This window comes from Hordeum vulgare, chromosome 3H (assembly GCF_904849725.1).
Source record: "Hordeum vulgare subsp. vulgare chromosome 3H, MorexV3_pseudomolecules_assembly, whole genome shotgun sequence".
Taxonomy (NCBI): Eukaryota; Viridiplantae; Streptophyta; class Magnoliopsida; order Poales; family Poaceae; genus Hordeum; species Hordeum vulgare.
Genome location: NC_058520.1, coordinates 452,398,114 through 452,417,355, shown reverse-complemented (window position 1 = coordinate 452,417,355; position 19,242 = coordinate 452,398,114). Strand labels below are relative to the sequence as shown.

General features: G+C 50.5%; 1 pseudogene; it reads right to left on the bottom strand.

Moving 5' to 3' along the window:
• Positions 1-2,816: 2,816 nt before the first annotated feature.
• Positions 2,817-17,560, bottom strand: LOC123444217 (annotated as a pseudogene).
• Between the last annotated feature and the right edge of the window lie 1,682 nt (positions 17,561-19,242).

Here is a 19,242-nt window from a genome sequence, read left to right as displayed (position 1 = left end):
ACTTTTGTATTCTACTCAAGATAACATCTACGCATGAACCTAGCTCATGATGCCACTGTTGGGGAACGTTGCATGGGAAACAAAAAAATTCCTACGCACACGAAGACCTATCATGGTGATGTTCATCTACGAGAGGGAGATCGGATCCACATACCCTTGTAGATCGCTAAGGGGGAAGCGTTAAGAAACGCGGTTGATGTAGTGGTACAGCTTCGTGATTCAAATCATCGTCGTCCCACGATCCGTCCCGATCTAGCACCGAACGAACGACACCTCCGCGTTCAGCACACGTACAACTCGATGACGATCTCCGCCTTCTTGATCCAGCAAGAGAGACGGGGAAGTAGATGAGTTCTCCGACAGCGTGACGACGCGCCGGTGATGATGATGATCTATTCTTGTAGTGCTTTGCCTGAGCTCCGCAAAAATCCGATCTAGAGAAAGAACTACGAGGTATATGTTTGAGTTGCACGTGGCAAAGTTGTGTCTCAAAAACCCTAAAACCACCAGTATATATAGGAGGAGGGGAGGGGCTAGCCTTGGGGCTCAAGAGAGCCCCAATTGCGTCGGCCGAAGGAGGAGATGGACTCCCACTTCAATTCGGTTTGGAGGAGGAGGAGTCCACTCCTTCCTTCCCACTTCCCTCTCTTTTTTTCTTCATTTCTTTGGTTTTCTCCTTGTGGCGCCATAGCCCACTTGGGTTGGCCTCACCAGCCCACTAAGGGTTGGTGCGCCACCCTAGGACTATTGGGCTCAATCCCGGGTGGGTTGGCCCCTCCCGATGAAAACCCGAAACCCATTCGTCACTCCCGGTACACTGCCGGTAATGCCCAAAATCTTTTCGGTAACCAAATGAAACCATCCTATATATCAATCTTCGTTTTCGGACCATTCTGGAAACCCTCATGACGTCCATGATCTCATCCGGGACTCCGAAAAACCTTCGGTCACCAACACATATAACTCAACTATACTAAAACGTCACCGAACCTTAAGTGTGCACACCCTGCGGGTTCGAGAACTATGCAGACATGACCCGAGACACTCCTCGGTCAATATCCAATAGCGGGACCTGGATGTCCATATTGGATCCTACATATTCTATGAAGATCTTATCGGTTGAACCTCTGTGCCAAGGATTCATATAATTTCGTATAACATTCCCTTTGTCCTTCGGTATGTTACTTGCCCGAGATTTGATCGTCGGTATCTCTATACCTATTTCAATCTCGTTACCAGCAAGTCTCTTTACTCGTTCCGTAATACAAGATCCCGTGACTTACACCTGAGTCACATTGCTTGCAAGGCTTATATGTGATGTTGTATTACCGAGTGGGCCCCGAGATACCTCTCCGTCACATGGAGTGACAAATCTCAGTCTTGATCCATGCTAACTCAACGGACACCTTCGGAGATACCTGTAGAGCACCTTTATAGTCATCCAGTAACGTTGTGGCGTTTGATACACACAAGGTATTACTCCGGTGTGAGTGAGTTACATGATCTCATGGTCATAGGAATGAATATTTGACACGTAGAAAACAATAGCAACAAAATGACACGATCACATGCTACGTTCATAGTTTGGGTCTTGTCCATCACATCATTCTCCTAATGATGTGATCCAGTTATCAAGTGACAACACTTTGCATATGGTCAGAAAACCTTAACCATCCTGATCAACTGGCTAGTCAACTAGAGGCTTACTAGGGACAATTTTTTGTCTATATGTCCACACATGTATCTATGCTTTCATTTAATACAATTATAGCATGGATAATAAACGATTATCTTGAAACAGGAAATATAATAATAACTATTTTATTATTGCCTCTAGGACATATTTCCAACACCGCATGCTTGCATATGGAATTCCAGGCGATCTGGTGGATGAGTATGTGCGTATGAGTGAGACAACATGTCTAATGTCAATGTACAAGTTCTGTCAGACTGTGATCGAGGTGTTTGGCCCTGAGTATTTGAGGCAGCCAACTGTCGCTGATATAGAGAGATTGTTGGCGACCAACGCAGTAGAGGCTTTCCAGGTGTGCTTGGCAGCATAGATTGTATGCACTGGGAGTGGAAGAACTGTCCATTTGCTTGGGAGGACCAGTACAAGGGGCATGTCAAAGCGTGCACTGTCATATTAGAAGCGGTGGCTTCGCAGGATCTTTGGATATGGCATTCTTTCTTCGGCATGGCAGGTTCTCACAATGATATCAACGTGCTGCAACGTTCTCCAGTCTTTGCAAGGCTTGCAGAAGGTCACTCCCCACCTGTCAACTTTGAGATCAACGGCCACCAGTACAACAAGGGATACTATCGAGCTGATGGTATATATCCTCAGTGGTCAACTTTTGTGAAGACAATCTCGAACCCTCAAGATGAGGAAAGAAAGAAATTTGCCCAAATGCAAGAGAGTGCTAGAAAGGATGTGGAACGTGCTTTTGGTGTGCTTCAATCCCGATGGGGTATCGTTCGAAACCCTGCACTGTCATGGGATGAAAGGAAGCTTTGTGAGGTGATGACTGCTTGTGTGATCATGCACAACATGATCGTCGAGGACATGCATGATGACAGTATCTTCAACCAAGGATTTGATTATCAAGATAAAAATGTTGAACCCCTACACCAAGAACCGACCACGTTTCAACAATTTGTCCAATTCCATCGTGAGATGCGTAATTGACACACTCATTTGGATCTTCAAAACGACTTGATTGAGCACATGTGGGATCATATTGGCAACCAATAGATGTATTGGTTCATTTTATGTTCATTTAAGACAATTTCGATTTGGTTGTAAAACTATTTTATTTAGAGACAATTTCGATTGGATTGATGTGCAAACTTGTTGTGATACGAAAATATGGACATTTTAAACCCTGACGGACAGGATAGGACAAAAGGATGCGGCCGCGCGCACGGCCACCGCATCCCCGGACAGGCCCGGACACGACCCCATCGGCCTACCCGTTTGGGGTCGCGCGGTGGAGTTGGCCTAACACTTACTAAGAAATGTCGCTGGCTCACACTACTGCAAAATAAGAACTTAGATGTTACACTTGAACTGGGGAGTCCCACTAATTTCTGTTACAATGGGGAGACGGAGAGCAGGAACGCTGGCGTCGACCTCTGCAGCGTTATGCCGCAGAAGGGGCAAAGAGGAACTGCATGCGCTGACAAGCAAAGCGATTCACTGTCATGGTCGGCATCCAGAGGGGATGCCGCCATGGTGAAGAAGGTCTCCGGCACCAGCTTATCAACCATTCCTCCACAACATGCGCAGTGCCAAGCTGGTTGCAGGACGGAGCATAGGCGCATTGACGCTGCACATCTCGACAACTTGTGCCTTTCAGCTGGGACCATGGCAGGATCCCCGCTTCCGCAAAAGGCTACATCAGGTGACTCGAAGCGTACTGGTGCCGAGCAGTAGGGGCAGGTTTCTTCAACCGAATATTCACACACCGAGTCGATCCTGTGAGAGGAGAGCAGTTTCAAAAACATGCAATATCCAATTTTTTGTTTCAGTAAACCGTTAAAAGAAACTAGGCATGTTTTATGCCCTTTCAAGAGACTGGCTACGGAGAATAGTCGATTAATTTGGCAAAACAAATACCTGCTTCCTAAGTCTTTGATACTCGATTTGAGAGACTTGAGCTGATCGTGCACTTCTCCACTATTCATAGATACCCAAGAATCCATCTGGCCAATTCCAACAGGAAACCAGAGGTTGTCATTATAGGCACCCTTCAGCAAATATGCTATTCGACCCAAGACAGAAGCAAAAGTGAAAGCCACAAGCCTCTCCTGCAGCTCTGCTTCGCTACTCACTAGAAGATTGGTCCATAAATCAGTTGCCGCATTGTTACCCTCTTCTCCACCAGGAGAATACTGTGGACGGCCGCTAAGCATTACTTTCCTACAGACGATATTCAGCAAGTGTAACTTCCGCAAGCTGGCCTTGGATATCACGTCATTTCTCGAACGATGCGAGATGATGATAGAATCACACTGATCATATGAAAACAAACTTGAGACCCATCTATGCATTAACGTTTCCAGAAAGGTCGGTGCGGATTTCTTTAGCAATTGTAGCGCAACTATGATATCCCATAAGATCAGTTCTCTTTCACCATTTTCATATTTCTTCAATGACCAAAAAATGTTGGATCCCCACCATAAGAAGTTAGTGGCAGATTGTTGACTGCAGATATGAATGCCCTTCTCTAGTGGAAGACCAAGGAACTGACCACCAATCCAAATGAACTCAACCACTGCTTTTTGTGTCCTGTTTTATTAATTAAAAATGGTTACCACAACTAAGCATTCCCTAATGTTATCTTAAAAAATGTGACCATTGTATGAAGATTTTCTACAAAAACACCTCAGTACTTTACAGTGAGCTGTAAGCAAAATTACCTGGCTTGATACATCTGATCTAACAGATTTGGATCCAAAGTGCGGACCTGAAGGAAACAATGCTCATCAATTTGTTTTCGTGTATATGTATAGAAGCTCAAGTACAAAACTGAGCAGTTGAGCAACAAATGTATACAAGAAAAAGCCTACAACATACCACAGCAATCATTAGTTGTCCAGGTGCAATCGAAAGTCCAAAGCATTGATCAGATACTTCTGATAGCTGCATGCACATTGCATATCCCAATTAGAAAGAAGAAAACACACATTCAGAAAAAAAGGGGGAATTAGAGGATGCTGATTTTCTTACATCTGTTGACTCTTTTAGCTCCTGAAAATTTGTGTGCACAGGAATTTCTTCAAATTTCTGTTTCTCGAAAATCCAACAGTGTGCAGAATTATCCTGATAAAGAAGAAAATATTATGCATTAGCATGAAAGGGTTTAAGTGATGAACAAAGCACATATGGTGAAAATGAAACAACTGCACTAGATACCTTGTCAATCAAAAGGAGAATTGTAGATGTTCAGTAATTACACAAGAAAGCTCAGCTTGATAGTATCAAAGGGTATTTTCGCCAGCAGATGGGCACATGGCCTAATGGCCATTAGCATTACTAGCACAAATTGTTAACGGAGCAGGATAGTGGTCGTTTTTTGCCATAACTAGGTCAAGTGGTGGACTAGCTTCCCAGCTTGAGGGATTTTCACCAGAGCCCCCTGCTTTGTTTTCCTTGTGACCCAAATCCTCAAAATGTTATTAGCTTCAATCATGGTCGTCATCTCCCAGATGAGTTCCAATCATGATACTAATTAATAGTTTCTTTTGGATTCAAGATAATAATATATGCTGTGCTGGTACTGTTATGGGCATGGGTGTTCATGTGGTAAGGTCAACTGAGATTGCTGCTCATCTCACAGGATTAGTAGCAAGTGTTTTTTCTGGGAAAAGTAGCAACTATTTGTTAATTCCAGTATATCTATTCATAATAAATGAACTAATGGAAACTTCAAACCTGCACTTTGGGTCAATTTGAACTGCGTGCAAAGATCTGCAACCCGATTGAAGCAATTGTGAATTTGTGGTCTTTTCTTTTGCGGAGAAAAAATTGTAAGATTTGATGTGAAAATCACCTATTGCTGGTGTTACATGCCGTCACCTAGTGAGGCTATGCAAAGTTGCAAACACAGAATGAACCCCACCAATATAGCTCTTTCCAATATGTAATCAGCAACTAGTCAAAATGCAAAGCTACAAACTAGAAGTATAGATTAACTCCAGAGAACAAACTGATTTTACTCGAAGGTAGACGAGCTAATAAAATAAATCACGGTAAACATGTAAACGAAACCATGACAATTCAGCTGACCTGGCTGCAGCTGTATAAACAATGGCCATCCAAACCCCATGATAAACCTGTCACCTAAGGTAAGATTAGAAATAGAAAAAACGTGTATTGAAGAGAAAAGATACTCAAATGCAGTGAAGCTTTACCACTTGATCATGTGCATGACATGCACTGGTATTCTCAATTTTGTTTCTACTCGGATCCCACATCCATGTTTCCAGTGACCCGGATACTCTTCCGATTGCCAAGTTAAAATCAACCCCATGTTGAGGCTGAGCTGGTATGGATAATGCAGTTGACGAGACTGGCGCTGATGAGTTAGTGGTGACCTGACCAGTACAACATTTGGAGTTGAATAAAATTAAATTCAAAAGACTTCCAAGCCCATATCCATTGGATGTTTCATCAACTGCTCGTGTCAAACATCAACTATGTGCATAAATAAAAATATGAAAAGAACAAAAACAAGGGAATGCTTATTATATACCTCAGCCAATAATGAAAATGGCAATTCTTTCACATATGTACATTGATTTAATCCTTCAATATTACCTGACCATATCTTCACACTGAAAAGATAATTTGCCATGGTGAGATATGAAAGGATTTTTTCCAGTGAACTATCATCAAGGTAGGGAGTGATACGGAATAATAAGCATATGCTCCCTCAGTTCATAAATAGATGCCACTTTAGGCCATGTTCGGGATCCCTCCAGCTCCGCTCATGGAGCGGGGCCAAACACCCCAGCTCCGTGGAGCTAGCTTCACAAAGAGGAGGGCTAGCCCAGTACAATTTTGCGAAGCGGGCAAAATGCAGCTCCTTGGAGCGGTAAGACGCGGAGTTGACAGGATTCACAACAGAATGCCACCGCCAAGTCATCCTGGGTACCTGTTCGCAGGGTTTTTCCCTAGACGCAGCATCTTCTCTTCCTAACTCAGCGTCTCCTCTCCTTCGTCCCCAATATTTCTCCTGACTTGAACCCTAGGATGCAGCCGGCCCGGCCGACGCAGCACCGGTGCTCCGCGCGTTCCCGCGCGACTCTTGCCCATCCCCGCAGCAAGTCTATGCCCCTTTCCCCGACGTAAGCCGCCCCAGCCTCGCTGCATCTAGATGCGCGACCCGGCGTCAATCCCTCTGTTGCTCGCCACCGTCGCTCTCGCCGTTTCTCACTGCCGGATCCATGCCATAGAAGTCGAACCGGGCCACCATTGCTAACCCAAGGATCAGCCGAACTGGCCTCAGGCTCCCTTCCCGGGCTGACAGAGAGGAGCTGCTGGCGCTGACGAACGCGTCGATGCTCGTGTGAGAAGCTGGCTTGCGGCTAGCAGAACGGGGGAGTTGAGGAGATTGGGAAGCCAGCGAGCTTCCGAATAGGCCCTTAGACTTGGGCATCGTCTCCAATATACAACTTTGGCCATTATTTCACATGTATATGGTGATACAAATCTAGTGACATCACAAATTTATTTTTCATTTTTCAAACAAAAAGTATATTTTGCATTCATAACAAATATAATATTATTCGTTTCAATGAGAAAACAAAATAAGTTGTGATAGTATGTCATCTATTTATGAACGGAAGTGGTAAAATTTTATAGTTGAGGGGGACTTGGGTGAGATGGCTCCGCTCCCGCTCCCCGCGCCTAGCCTAGCCTCGCCGTCCACCAGCCTCCGCCGCCGCTCCTGCGCTCCGCCTTGCTCCCGCTCCTCCTCAGGCCCCGCGCGATGGCTGCCTCCGCCGCCGCTGACCCTGTCGACTGCCGAGCGACCCCCTCCGGCGAGCGCGTCTCCTACGGGGAACGATGGAGCAGCTCGGAGGGAGAGTCCTCAGCAAGGTCCTACAGTGACGTCGCGCGTGCGTCTCCCGCATGCCCGCCGGCTGCCGCCGGCCTCAGGCGCGCCACCACCGCCCCCAGACGCGTTGCGCCTGCCCCCCGCCTCGGGCCCCGCTCGGAGGTGCACCGCGTGTCGGGAGGCCCGGTGCTCAACGCGGAAGGGTTCCAGCAGGCCCGGCGCAGGCATCATCACCGCCGTCCGCGCCGCGATGCTCCGCCCAGCCCGGCATCTTCGCCACATCGACGCAGCCCATCCCCGTAGGAGGTCGTCGGCCTCTGCTTCCGCTGCCTCGACCACCGGCATCACGTGCGCGACTGCCCAAACGACGTCCGGTGCCGCCGCTGCCTCGTCTTCGGCCACGCCTCCCGCGCCTGCAACCCACGCGCGCGGCTGCGGCCGCATAGCCCCTCCCTGCTCGCGGTGTCGTCGCCGTTGCCAAAGCCTCTCCCCCCGCAGCACGCCCCCGCATCGCTCCCCCGTCACCAATCCCTACTCCTCCGGCCCCGGCCGCCCCGACGCCCTGCGATGGCCCCACGCGGGTAATCATGGCGCAGACGGTGGAGATGGACGACGCCGAGCTCGTCCTCGCTCGCGCAATGGTGGCCACCATCACGGGCAACAGGCCGCGGGTCTCTCCGGCCGAGGTGGCCGAGTTGCTTCTGAGCTCGCTGGAGCTCGCCGAGGGCGATTTCACCGTGCACGTGCACCATCCAGAGGACTTCCTCATCCTCTTCTCCTCCGTGGACACCATGCGCCGGCTCAACGGCGAGCATCTGCTCTGCTCGCCCCGGTTCGCGCTTTCTCTGCGGCCATGGTGCAAGCTGGCACACGCCAACGCCGACGGCCTTGGGTACCACGTGGAGCTCGAGCTCCGTGGCATCCCCGCCCACGCATGGCATCTCTCCACGGCCGAGCACGTGCTGGGCACGAGTTGCTGGGTGGAGTGGCTGCACCCGCGCACGCGCTCGTGCGACGACCTCGCCGTCTTCCGCCTCACCGGCCGCGCGCATGATCCCGCTGACATCCGGCGCGCTGCGGTGCTGGTCATCGTCGAGCAGCTGCCTGCCGGGTGCCCTCGGAACCCCCCTCCGTCCGGTCTCTGTCTTACCCCATCACGATCGAGCTCACCACGGCCGCGCGGATCAGGAACGCGCCGGACGGCCACCAGGCTGCCGGAGACCCTGATGGGGACGGGGCAGGCGAGGGCGGAAGACGCGGCTAGGGCCACGACCAGGGACCAGCCCCAGGACGCGCGCGCCGCCGCGGTCGCAAACGCAGGCGCTCCGACGAGATTCCGACTGGGCGCGCGGATGGCATGGCCATCGATGCACCCGCCTGGCGCGTGCGCCGTCCCGGCCGTACCGATGGCACTGCCACGGCGGACTCCTGGCCCGGCGCGGCGCCGCCGCCGAAAGGTGCCCGCACGACCAGGTTGGGCATGCTGGCCTGGCCAAGGCAGCAGGGGCCCGCCGGGGTGCGTCAGCGCGTCAACAAAGGGCCGACGGACTGCGTCATCCGCCTGCAAAAGGGAGCTTCTCCAGGGCCCACACGCACCCACCCTCGGGCCACGCCAGGGCGGTTTCTGCTTTGGTGCCAGAAGGGACAAGCTCAGGGACAGCTGGCGAGCCGCGGTTGGATGGCGAAGCCCACATATCCCCTGCCGATTCAAATCCTGGTGCCCCCACCACTACCGAGGCGGATGCGCTCGGGACCGCACGCCCCCGCGCTCTCCTCGTGCCGGACAAAGATGCGATCGGGGCCACATCGGCGTCGGCTAAGCTCGCGCTCGCCAGCCAGGTCCCCGATTCACAGCCAGGCGGCCCCACCTCGTCAGTCACGCCTGCCGCCTGGTCGGGGCAAAGCGGCGCTACGCTCATCCCTGCGGCGCGGGACCCGCCTGACGCATTGGATCAGACGCCGCGGTCATGCGCGGAAGCTGTTTTGGCATGCGCGGGAATCGAGGAAACAGTTGTCGCCGAACCGGTCCTGGCGCCTGGGCCCCTGGCCAGCGATCAGCCCGCAGCAGGGGCGTCCCTGGCCGAGCACACCCTCCTCGAGCCAGCACTGCATGGGCCCCCCACTATTGGGCCCCTCCTCGCAGCGTCTGGCGAGGCCACTTGTCACCCCGACCCACAGCCGATTCGCATCCTGCAACGGCCCACGCACAGCGACCCTGATGGCGCCCCTGTTGCAGTGCCCCGCGCGGCGGCTCCGAGCATATTCGCCTCGCCCCCAATCACACTGCGACGGCCACGCAGCCAGCCAGCCACATGTTCCTCCTCCTGGACGCTGGGTCAGTTCTTGGCAGCCGCCACGAAGCAACTAAATGCCACCCTGCCGTCCCCTAGGAAGCGTCCGCGGCCACCTCTGAACTTCAGTCCCCGGCAAGGAAGATCTACGACTACCCTCGCGGCCGCTGCAACGCCGCCCACGACCGAGAGGCGTGCCCAAGTTCAGATTCTGCGCACCCTCGGCATCGTCGGCATCAACCAGCACATTTCCGCAGCCGAGATGAAGGCCTACGACGACCTGTTCGCCGCGCCGATCCAGCTACCCGTCCTGCAGGCTATGGCCTCCCTTGTGGACAGGGTGATCCCAGAATGCATGTCTGCTGCGCCAAACGCTGTTGCTGCCTGCGCGAGTTAGCGTCGCCGTTCGTCACCCGTCGATCCCTTGCTCATGGATTATGGCTTGCAAATTGTTGTATGGAATGTTAGAGGCCTTAACTCGCACGCTCGGCGCTGCGCTATCCGTTCGCTGCTCTGTACCACTCGTGCATCCATTGTATGCCTCCAAGAAACAAAGATGGCTTTGATCTCGTCGTCTGTTGTGCTGGACACGTTGGGGTCCGAATTCGATGGGTCCACTTATCTCCCGGCCGATGGCACGCGCGGCGGCATCCTCCTTGCCTGGAAAACCAGGGCTGTCGCGATCTCCGACCTCCAGTTCACGCAGCACGCGGTGACTGCGAAGGTGCGCGTGCCCAGTGGCAACCCCTGGTGGCTCACCACGGTCTATGGACCCCAGAGTGATCAGGACAAGCTGATGTTCCTGCAGGAGCTGCGCGACATTCGCGCCACCAGCCCAGGACCGTGGATGTTGTGCGGGGATTTTAACTTGATATGTCACGCCTCGGACAAGAGCTCGGGCAACGTGAACCATCGCTTGATGGGCAGGTTCCGCCGCGTCATCAACGACCTCGCTCTTAAGGAGGTTTATCCCAACGGGCGTCGCTTCACGTGGTCCAATGAGCAGTCTCCCCCTACACTCGTGCGCCTTGACCGGGTGCTCTGCACCGCAGACTGGGAGGATTGCCATGGCGAGTGCCACCTCCGCAGCCTGGCATCCGTTGTCTCTGACCACTGTCCCCTGCTCCTGGACTGCTCGCCCATGCCCTCGGCTCATAGACGCTTCCACTTTGAGGAGTTTTGGATGCGCCTCGACGGCTTCCACGACACGGTCGCCGCAGCCTGGAGCTCGGTGTCGGACACAGACCCCTTCAGGCGGCTGCAGGCCACGGGCCGCGCCCTCACGAGCTGGAGCGCCAAATCCACGGGCAACATCAGGGACAAGCTCGCCATCTCCCGCGAGCTCATCCTGCGCTTTGACCAGGCGATGGAGATGCGCATGCTCACACCCCCGAAAGATTGGCTGCGCAAACAGCTCAAGATGTCCTATCTCGGCTTGGCCTCACTTGAGCGCACGATCGCCCGGCAACGTGCTCGCCTCGCTTCGCTCAAGGACGGCGACGCGAACACGAGCTACTTCCACCGGCAATGCACATACCGTCGGCAGAAGAACAACAGCCTGCTTGTTGATGGGCAGATCCTTGTCGAGCACGACGAGATGGCCCAGGCAGCCTTTGATCACTTTGACGGGCTGCTTGGCACTGCGACTGACCGTGGACACACGCTAGATCTCGAGCACCTCATTGTGCCCGCTGACCTGACGAGCCTCGAGGTGCCCTTCAGCCCAGAGGAGATTTGGGAGGCTGTGAGGCGCATGCCCGCGCACAAGGCGCCAGGATTGGATGGCTTTTCCGCGGAGTTCCTGCGCGCATGCTGGAGCATCATTAAGCAGGACATTCTTGAGGTCTTCGAGCTGCTCTATGCGCTGAGGGGGCGCGGATTCCACAGGCTTAATCAAGCGCTGCTCACCTTACTGCCGAAGCGCGCCGACGCTCACAGGCTTAATGACTATCGGCCGATCTACCTGATACATATCGTGGCTAAGCTCTTCGCGAAGGTCCTATCCTTGCGCCTGGCCCCGAAGCTTGATGGCCTGGTGAGCCGATATCAGAATGCATTCATTGCCGGGCGCACCCTCCACAACAACTTCATCCTAGTCCGGCAATCTCTAAAGCTGCTGCATAAGTTGGGGGCCCCGAGAATCATGCTCAAGCTCGACCTCACCCGGGCTTTTGACTCCATATCCTGGCCCTTCCTCTTCGAGACCCTGCGCCAATACGGGTTCGAAGCAAGGTTCCGGGAGTGGCTGGCCATTCTCCTCTCTTCGGCCAGCACCCGTGTCCTGCTCAACGGAGTGCTTGGACCCCCGATCTGGCACCGCCGCGGGCTGCGTCAAGGTGGCTCGACATCCCCGCAGCTATTCGTCCTGGTCGTTGACATACTCAGCCGCCTCATGCAGCGAGCGCTCCAGACCGGCATACTCCGGAGCCTCCACCCTCGACGAGATTTTCCGGCCATCTCGCCCATGATGTGATGTTGTTCTGTCATGCCACGACCAACGAGGTCAGGGCTGTGAAGGGCATCTTAGGAGTCTTCGGTGCCGCCTCTGGCCTACATGTGAACTACGGCAAGAGCTCTGCTACGGCATTACATGGAGATGAGGCGACTGCCGCCGTGCTGGAGACCCTGGGATGCCAGACGGCGGACCTGCCCATCACATACCTGGGCATCCCCCTCTCCACACGCCGCCCCTCCGCGGCCCAGATGCAACCACTTGTCGACACGGTGGCAGGCCACCTCCCGACGTGGAAGGCGTGGCTCATGAACAAGGCCGGGCGACTGGCGCTCGTCAAATCTGTGCTAAGCGCCATTCCACGCACCAAATGCTCGCCCTCGCCCCCCCCCGAAGAAAACCCTGAAGCAGCTCGAGAAGATTCAGCGTGGGTTCCTCTGGGCCGGGCGCCAAGCCGCCCACGGAGGGCACTGCCACGTGAACTGGCGCCGGGTATGCCGGCCGATCGAGAATGGTAGCCTGGTAGTCCGAGACCTTGAGCGCACGGGGCTCGCTCTTCGGCTCAGATGGTTATGGCTCTCGCGGACGGACACTAGTCGTGCCTGGCATGGCCTGGACATGCAGTTTACCCCCGAGGAGCACAGCCTTTTCCATGCCTCCACCACCATGCAGCTCGGGGATGGAACGACAGCACTCTTTTGGGAGGACCGATGGCTCCTCGGCCTATCCATCCGTGAGCACGCGCCCGCGCTGTACATGTGCATCCCCAAAAATCACAGGAAATCTCGGACGGTGGCGGAGGGCATTCACGGCAACGCATGGGCGCGGGATATCCGCGGCATCCTTGGCCTCCAGGAGATTGGGCGGTATCCCCAACTCTGGTTGCTGGTGTCTCGCACCACCCTTTCCCCAGAGCCGGACAAGCTAACTTGGAAATGGACGGCCAACGGCAACTACACAGCTAGGTCCTGCTACCAAGCCACCTTCCACGAATCTATCGCTTGCCGCTCATGGAAGTTGATTTGGAAGGGTTGGGCCCCGTCGAAGGTCAGATTCTTTCATTGGCTCGCCAATCAGGACCGCTGCTGGACTGCTGAGCGCCTTGCCCGCCATGGCCTCACACACCACCCTCGGTGCCTCCTATGCGATCAAGAGCCGGAAACTATGCAACACCTGTTGCTCACATGCCCTTTCGCGAAGCAGACCTGGCACGGAATCATGTCCTGGCTGCGTCTCCCGGCTCCGGTGCCTGACCAGGACGCCACGCTCCAGGACTGGTGGCTGCGGGCTCACGACGCTACGCCACACCTGCTCCGCAAAGCGCTGGCCTCCGTAGCGCTCCTGGTTCCTTGGATGATCTGGAAGCATAGAAATGCGTGTGTATTTGACCATGTAACCCCATCATTAGTCGAGCTAGACGCTGCGATCAAGGACGAGTCCAGGAATTGGGCTAAGGCAGGGGCCAAAGGGCTTAGGGTCTCACTGCCCTCCTCCTGGGACGTCCATTGATCCACTTGTAACATCGTTGTACTGGCCTCTTAGGAGGATGTTCTCCCCCCTCTTTTCAATGCAATGAAACGCAAAGGCTTTTTGCGTTTTCTCGGGAAAAAAAATTATAGTTGATGCTGAAGTGACCAGGAAAATCATTTTCCAATGCAGATAATTTTCATCAATAACTCGATCTCACATGCAGAGACTAGAGGGTGGTCAGTTTAACTTTTAAATAATCTTTATACATGGTAGAGAGTAGTGAGTTTAACTTTTAAATAATATTTATACAGAATTTCGATTTAAAGCAGAAGCATGAAAATGCATGTCTCGTGCTTATCTAGGAACTTGTTTTAAAGCACTATTTACTAGATCAAATGTCATGTTCAAACTTCACTGTTCATTAACCACATTATCCTTTTGCCATTTAATGAATTACGAGGAGCTAAGTCAAAAAATATGTCAAGCAAACAATAAGGTAGTAGTGGCAAAGAGTGGAAAAGAATAAATGTGATTGCTCACCTTCCACCTGAACACCCAGTTGCTAAAAGTAGTGAGGACTTTGAAGAGTCTGCGAAGGAAACTTCCCGGCTGATGGCACTAACCCATGAATTATGAGCTTTGAGAACCCCGACGAGTGTTGGATCTCTGGTAACCATGCAAACATCTATTGTGTAATACTCGGGCTTGCATATTTTCTAAAATGAAACATCCCCAGACTTGGAACCAACAGCAAGCATGCACCAATTTCTCAACAAACGCGAAGTAGTGTCTCGTGATGGCACAGCTGGAGACCATGCAACTACCAGAGAAGACAAAATCGCATTTCGACGTGCATACTGTTCTGCAGTGATAAGAGGAAGACACATGTTTTCTTCGTTGCAAGAGAGTGCTGCTTTGGTATCTTGTGAGCCACCTGACCCATTTACAATAGCAGTTTTACGCTCAGGTTTGACAATCTGGAGAGACAATTGGGTTAACTAGAATAGAACATCAAATAGATGTCTGAGGGTGTATGAAAAATAAAAGCAAGACATATAGGCCGTGAAATAGTTTGGATTTTCAGGATAATTAGTTGTTTCATTTGATAAATTCTAAGAAAAGCCATTGTATGCCTTTTACGACTCAAAGCTGAATCAATTTAATCCTAAATTTCAGCCTATGTGTGAATATGCAGAGTAGATCCGAACATGTGAACATGCTAAGTCCATACCGTTTTCATAGATATCTTCTTTGACTTGGAGCATGGACTGAGCCAGAAGTCTGCATTCTTTGAAGCATCTAAATCACCTTCATCCTCATCATAAACATAGCTTTCAAATCTAAACGAGATCTACTTAAAATAAACTCAGCCATAATATAACAATGCTGCCTTCATGCAAGGACATACAAGAAAAGCCTAAGAGGGGCAGAGAAAAATCTAAGGGGTTTCTTTGTGCATGCCATACACAAATGTCAAACCCTAATAATGTATGACAATATTTATAGGATTATAGTATATGAAATTCTTGGTTCGGGTTTTTGCCATACTTAGGGGGAAATTGATGGTGCTTAACTGCAAAGCCTCAATGATGTGAAAAGAACTTGATGATGGAAATAGGAAAGCACCATTCACCTTGATGGTTTCCTTTTTCTCCGCCCAAGATCGCTGCAGGAAAGAGGTCCTTGCAATTCACCAGTACATCCCATCTCATGTCTCTGCTCACTATTTGCTTTTTCCTAATATATATGAACGAAAACATTGAATAATAAAACTCTGAGGCAAACCAGCAAATGAAACTCTCGGTGTTCGAGTGGAGGGGGGCACACCTGAGGAATTGAATCAGGACTATCATCCTCTCCAAAGTTTATACTTCTGTAATAGTTGAACAGCAATTTAGATACATCCGCGACCTAGAGCAACAGAATAAAAGTTTATGAGCATAGTGGTATCTGCAACCTAGGCCATCTGCAGATGAACAGAAGCAATGCACCGAAACAGAAAATTTAAGTTCTGGCAAGAACAAAGATGTAAAAAAAATGATAGAAAACAAAAAATAATGACAAATAAAAACTGCAAAGTACAAGTTTACTTTTATTTCTAACAGAAGAAGGAAAGTACTATACTGTATAAATAAATAAAATGCAAGCTAGATGAAGCTGTTAATGGTGAGCTCATCCTGACTTCCTTGTCCTCTATTTACAGATCACTTTGACCGTAAGTGGAACATGAGAACTATCAGTGTGGAAAAATACAAATTTGGTGGCTATTAAATCTAACCTTCCAGCTGTTTTTATATGAAAAAATTGTGCATATTAAGATTTATAAACATTTGTTGAATAGACTTACCTCAACCCATTCAGCACAGAATTCCCAAATTGGTGGGCGGTAAAGATTTACATGACCATCAACGGTACAAACAGCAAGCAAACAACTGAAATAATCATCCATATAAACAAGATGTTAGGCGATAAACTTTTCGTTAAGACAAAAAATAGCTTTGAATACCACTAAAATTATATATACCCAGAATTAGGTGTAAATCCTTGTCGAGACCATGAAATTGAACGTGCACATAGTTCAGTATCACGCACTAAGGAAGTGGGGACTAAACATGGTTCAAGGATATCTGCATTGGTTGAGAATTGAACATTTCAGAACAAGCAAAGAGCTGTTAATTTTCAATTGCCATAAAGCAGCTGCCTTGCTAAACTGTCACTGACCAAGAGCCAAGACAGTTAAATCATTATAGCCTCAAATGTTTCTGGCTTTTCTATTCATTTCGAATAACATATTAGCATCAAATTCTCAGTGCAATGTTGATATAGGGAAGAAACTTCAAATTGATCACTGAGTGTACCAATTCAGAACTTCAAATTGCCCAGCGTGTCCAAACTAACTACATAGCTGGTACTCTCACAAGCATAATTGACAGAATATCAAGATTAAATTTCTATTCCACTTTGTTCCATCCATCAAATTGCATGAGTAACCTACCAACATGAACTACACAAAAAACAAAGGAACATAGTGCAATGCTTGTGTTTCTGTGAAGACAAAAAATAACCTTCTCTTTTAACCACTCCAATGGGAAAAGGATCTCTAGGACGAAGCAAGACAAATCCACGAGGCCCCTCAATTGCGGCTGGGTTCTATAATTGTAAAAAGAATGCAAGGTCAATCCAATTGATGAAGTGCAGTAATGCTTGAAGGCAAATACCTTAGGTTGATAAAATTGCACATACCAGGATAGTGACAATGTGACCAGAAGCAACAGCCACCAAGTTATCACTTGACCAAGTGATGGAATTCGGATAGGACGGAGCAGCAATCAGCGTAGCGGACTGGTAATGCGGAGCCATGGCACAGAGATTGAAGCGTCCTTAGAGCAACAAACGCAAGTTAAAATCTGCAAGACCCACGTCATATGATCTATGAGACTCAAGTTAACCTTACTTTCAGTGCCAGCGATAATATTATAGAATCATCTAGAGTTAATTTTGCAGTTTGCCAGCAGTAAGAAAATGAATTTATATGCTCTGAGAAGTCGCATTAATACTAAAGCTACCACAACTCCGAGGCGACCGAGTATCTCGAGTACAAAATCGAGAGGAGTTCCTCTTTTTCTCGCGAGTAATAGGGTGGCGGAAATACACGACTCACCGCATCCAGGATTTTGGGGGGTCGCCGTACTCCGCGGTGTGGGCGTCGGCGCACAACGGCGGCGCAGGCAGCTGTGGCCGCAGATAGCCGGCGGCGGTGGCGAGGGTTTTGGCTGGTGGGGAACCAGCTAACTGGCGTTTTGTCATATGAGAATCAATCGGACGGATCACTATCCTCCTCGCGACGATCGGACCGTGTACACCGCGTCCCTGCATCAGCTTTTCCTCGGACATGCTTAGGGAGGCGTTAATTAGCACACTTCTAAGGCCCTGGACCGCTCTGCTCTACAGTTCTGCTCCATTAAATCCACTTTGAAGCAGTTTCATACTAAAGTTGTAGCTCTTTCAAAGAAAACGTTTGGCTTTTATCCAACTCCAGCTTCAGGAATGGAAAATTTGACGGAAAGGATCTATTTGATTGAATGAGAGGGGAGAAACAAAGGGGTATCCACTTACGGGTGACAGTGGTGGATAATTTCGCTCCAACTCCAGCTTCTATAATTTTATGGAGCACCTCATAGAGAGCTTTATAAAAAACAGGAAGTTGGACCCTAGATTCTAGTTTTTTTGTGAAGCTGTATATCGTGAAGCTACCCCGTTTGGCTTATGTTTTCTAGAGTGGAGCTGAATTTGCTAGAGTAGAGCAGTCCCAAACAGAAAAAGTAAATTTCGTTGGACTTATAGAATTATAAGCTGGATAGAGGCGAAAGTCTCTTTTGAAGGCCGAGCTCCACTAAAGCCTTTTTTTAAAAATTCATAATTCACTAAAAAAATAGTTTTTACATTTTAAATATTTTTGAAAAATATTATAGATATAGTTAGACGCATAATGCATAGGGTGCTACTACGCATCTATTGGTGGATATTTATTAAACATCCACCGTCTCGACAGCCGTTAGATCTCGCACGTAGCGTCCGATCCGCTCCTGTACTTAATTCCTGAAACGACGCTTGAGTTGCAGAAATTTTCGCTTTGTTGCAAGAAATAAACTTTGGATCCGTTAATTCCTGAAACAACGGTCGAGTTTCAGAAACAATTTGCTTGTTGCCAAATATTTTTTCTTCGTCTTTCTATAACATAAGTATTTTTACGGAAGAATTTTTGCAAACAACGGTCGAGTTTCAGAAAATTTTGCAATGAAAGTCACGTTGCAGAAGCAGGGGCAGCGGGGCGGCGACGGAGGGGCACGCGAAGCCGCGGGCAGGCTGGCGGTGCCGCGCGCAGGCCGGCGGCGGAGTGCGGCGGGGCCACACGCAGGCCGGCGGCGCCGCCGATCAAGAGTGGCGGGCCTTGTGGCAGGCTGGCGGGGCCGCGGGCGGGCGACGAGCAGGGGCGGCGACGGAGGGCACGCGAGGCCGCGGGCAGGCCGACGCCGGAGGCCGGCGAGCCGTAGCAGGCCGGCGGCGCCGAGGTTGTCGGGGTCGAGGCGGAGGCTGAGACATGGACTGGACAGTTTTCCGAAACAACGCTCCAGTTGCGGAAACAACGATCCAGTTTCAGAAAACGTCAAGAAACGGTTGCGATGGCGGGATCGAACGGACGAGCAGGTGGTGGATGGATCGCGCAGATCTGTTGGTTGAAGGATAGACTTTTCCTAATGCATAAGTGTGTAGATTTTAAGGAAAAAGCTTCTGGTCACCCGACGGATACGTCTGTGCGCATCGATAGTCTTACTCGCCGTTGAATCTTTTTCTAATCGGACGATTTTAGAACATCCACTTTTTACAACTTAAGTTTGCAACTAACGCATTGTTGCAACCTTCTTTCCCGCAACAAGTAATTTGTTGTAAGATTTGGATTCTC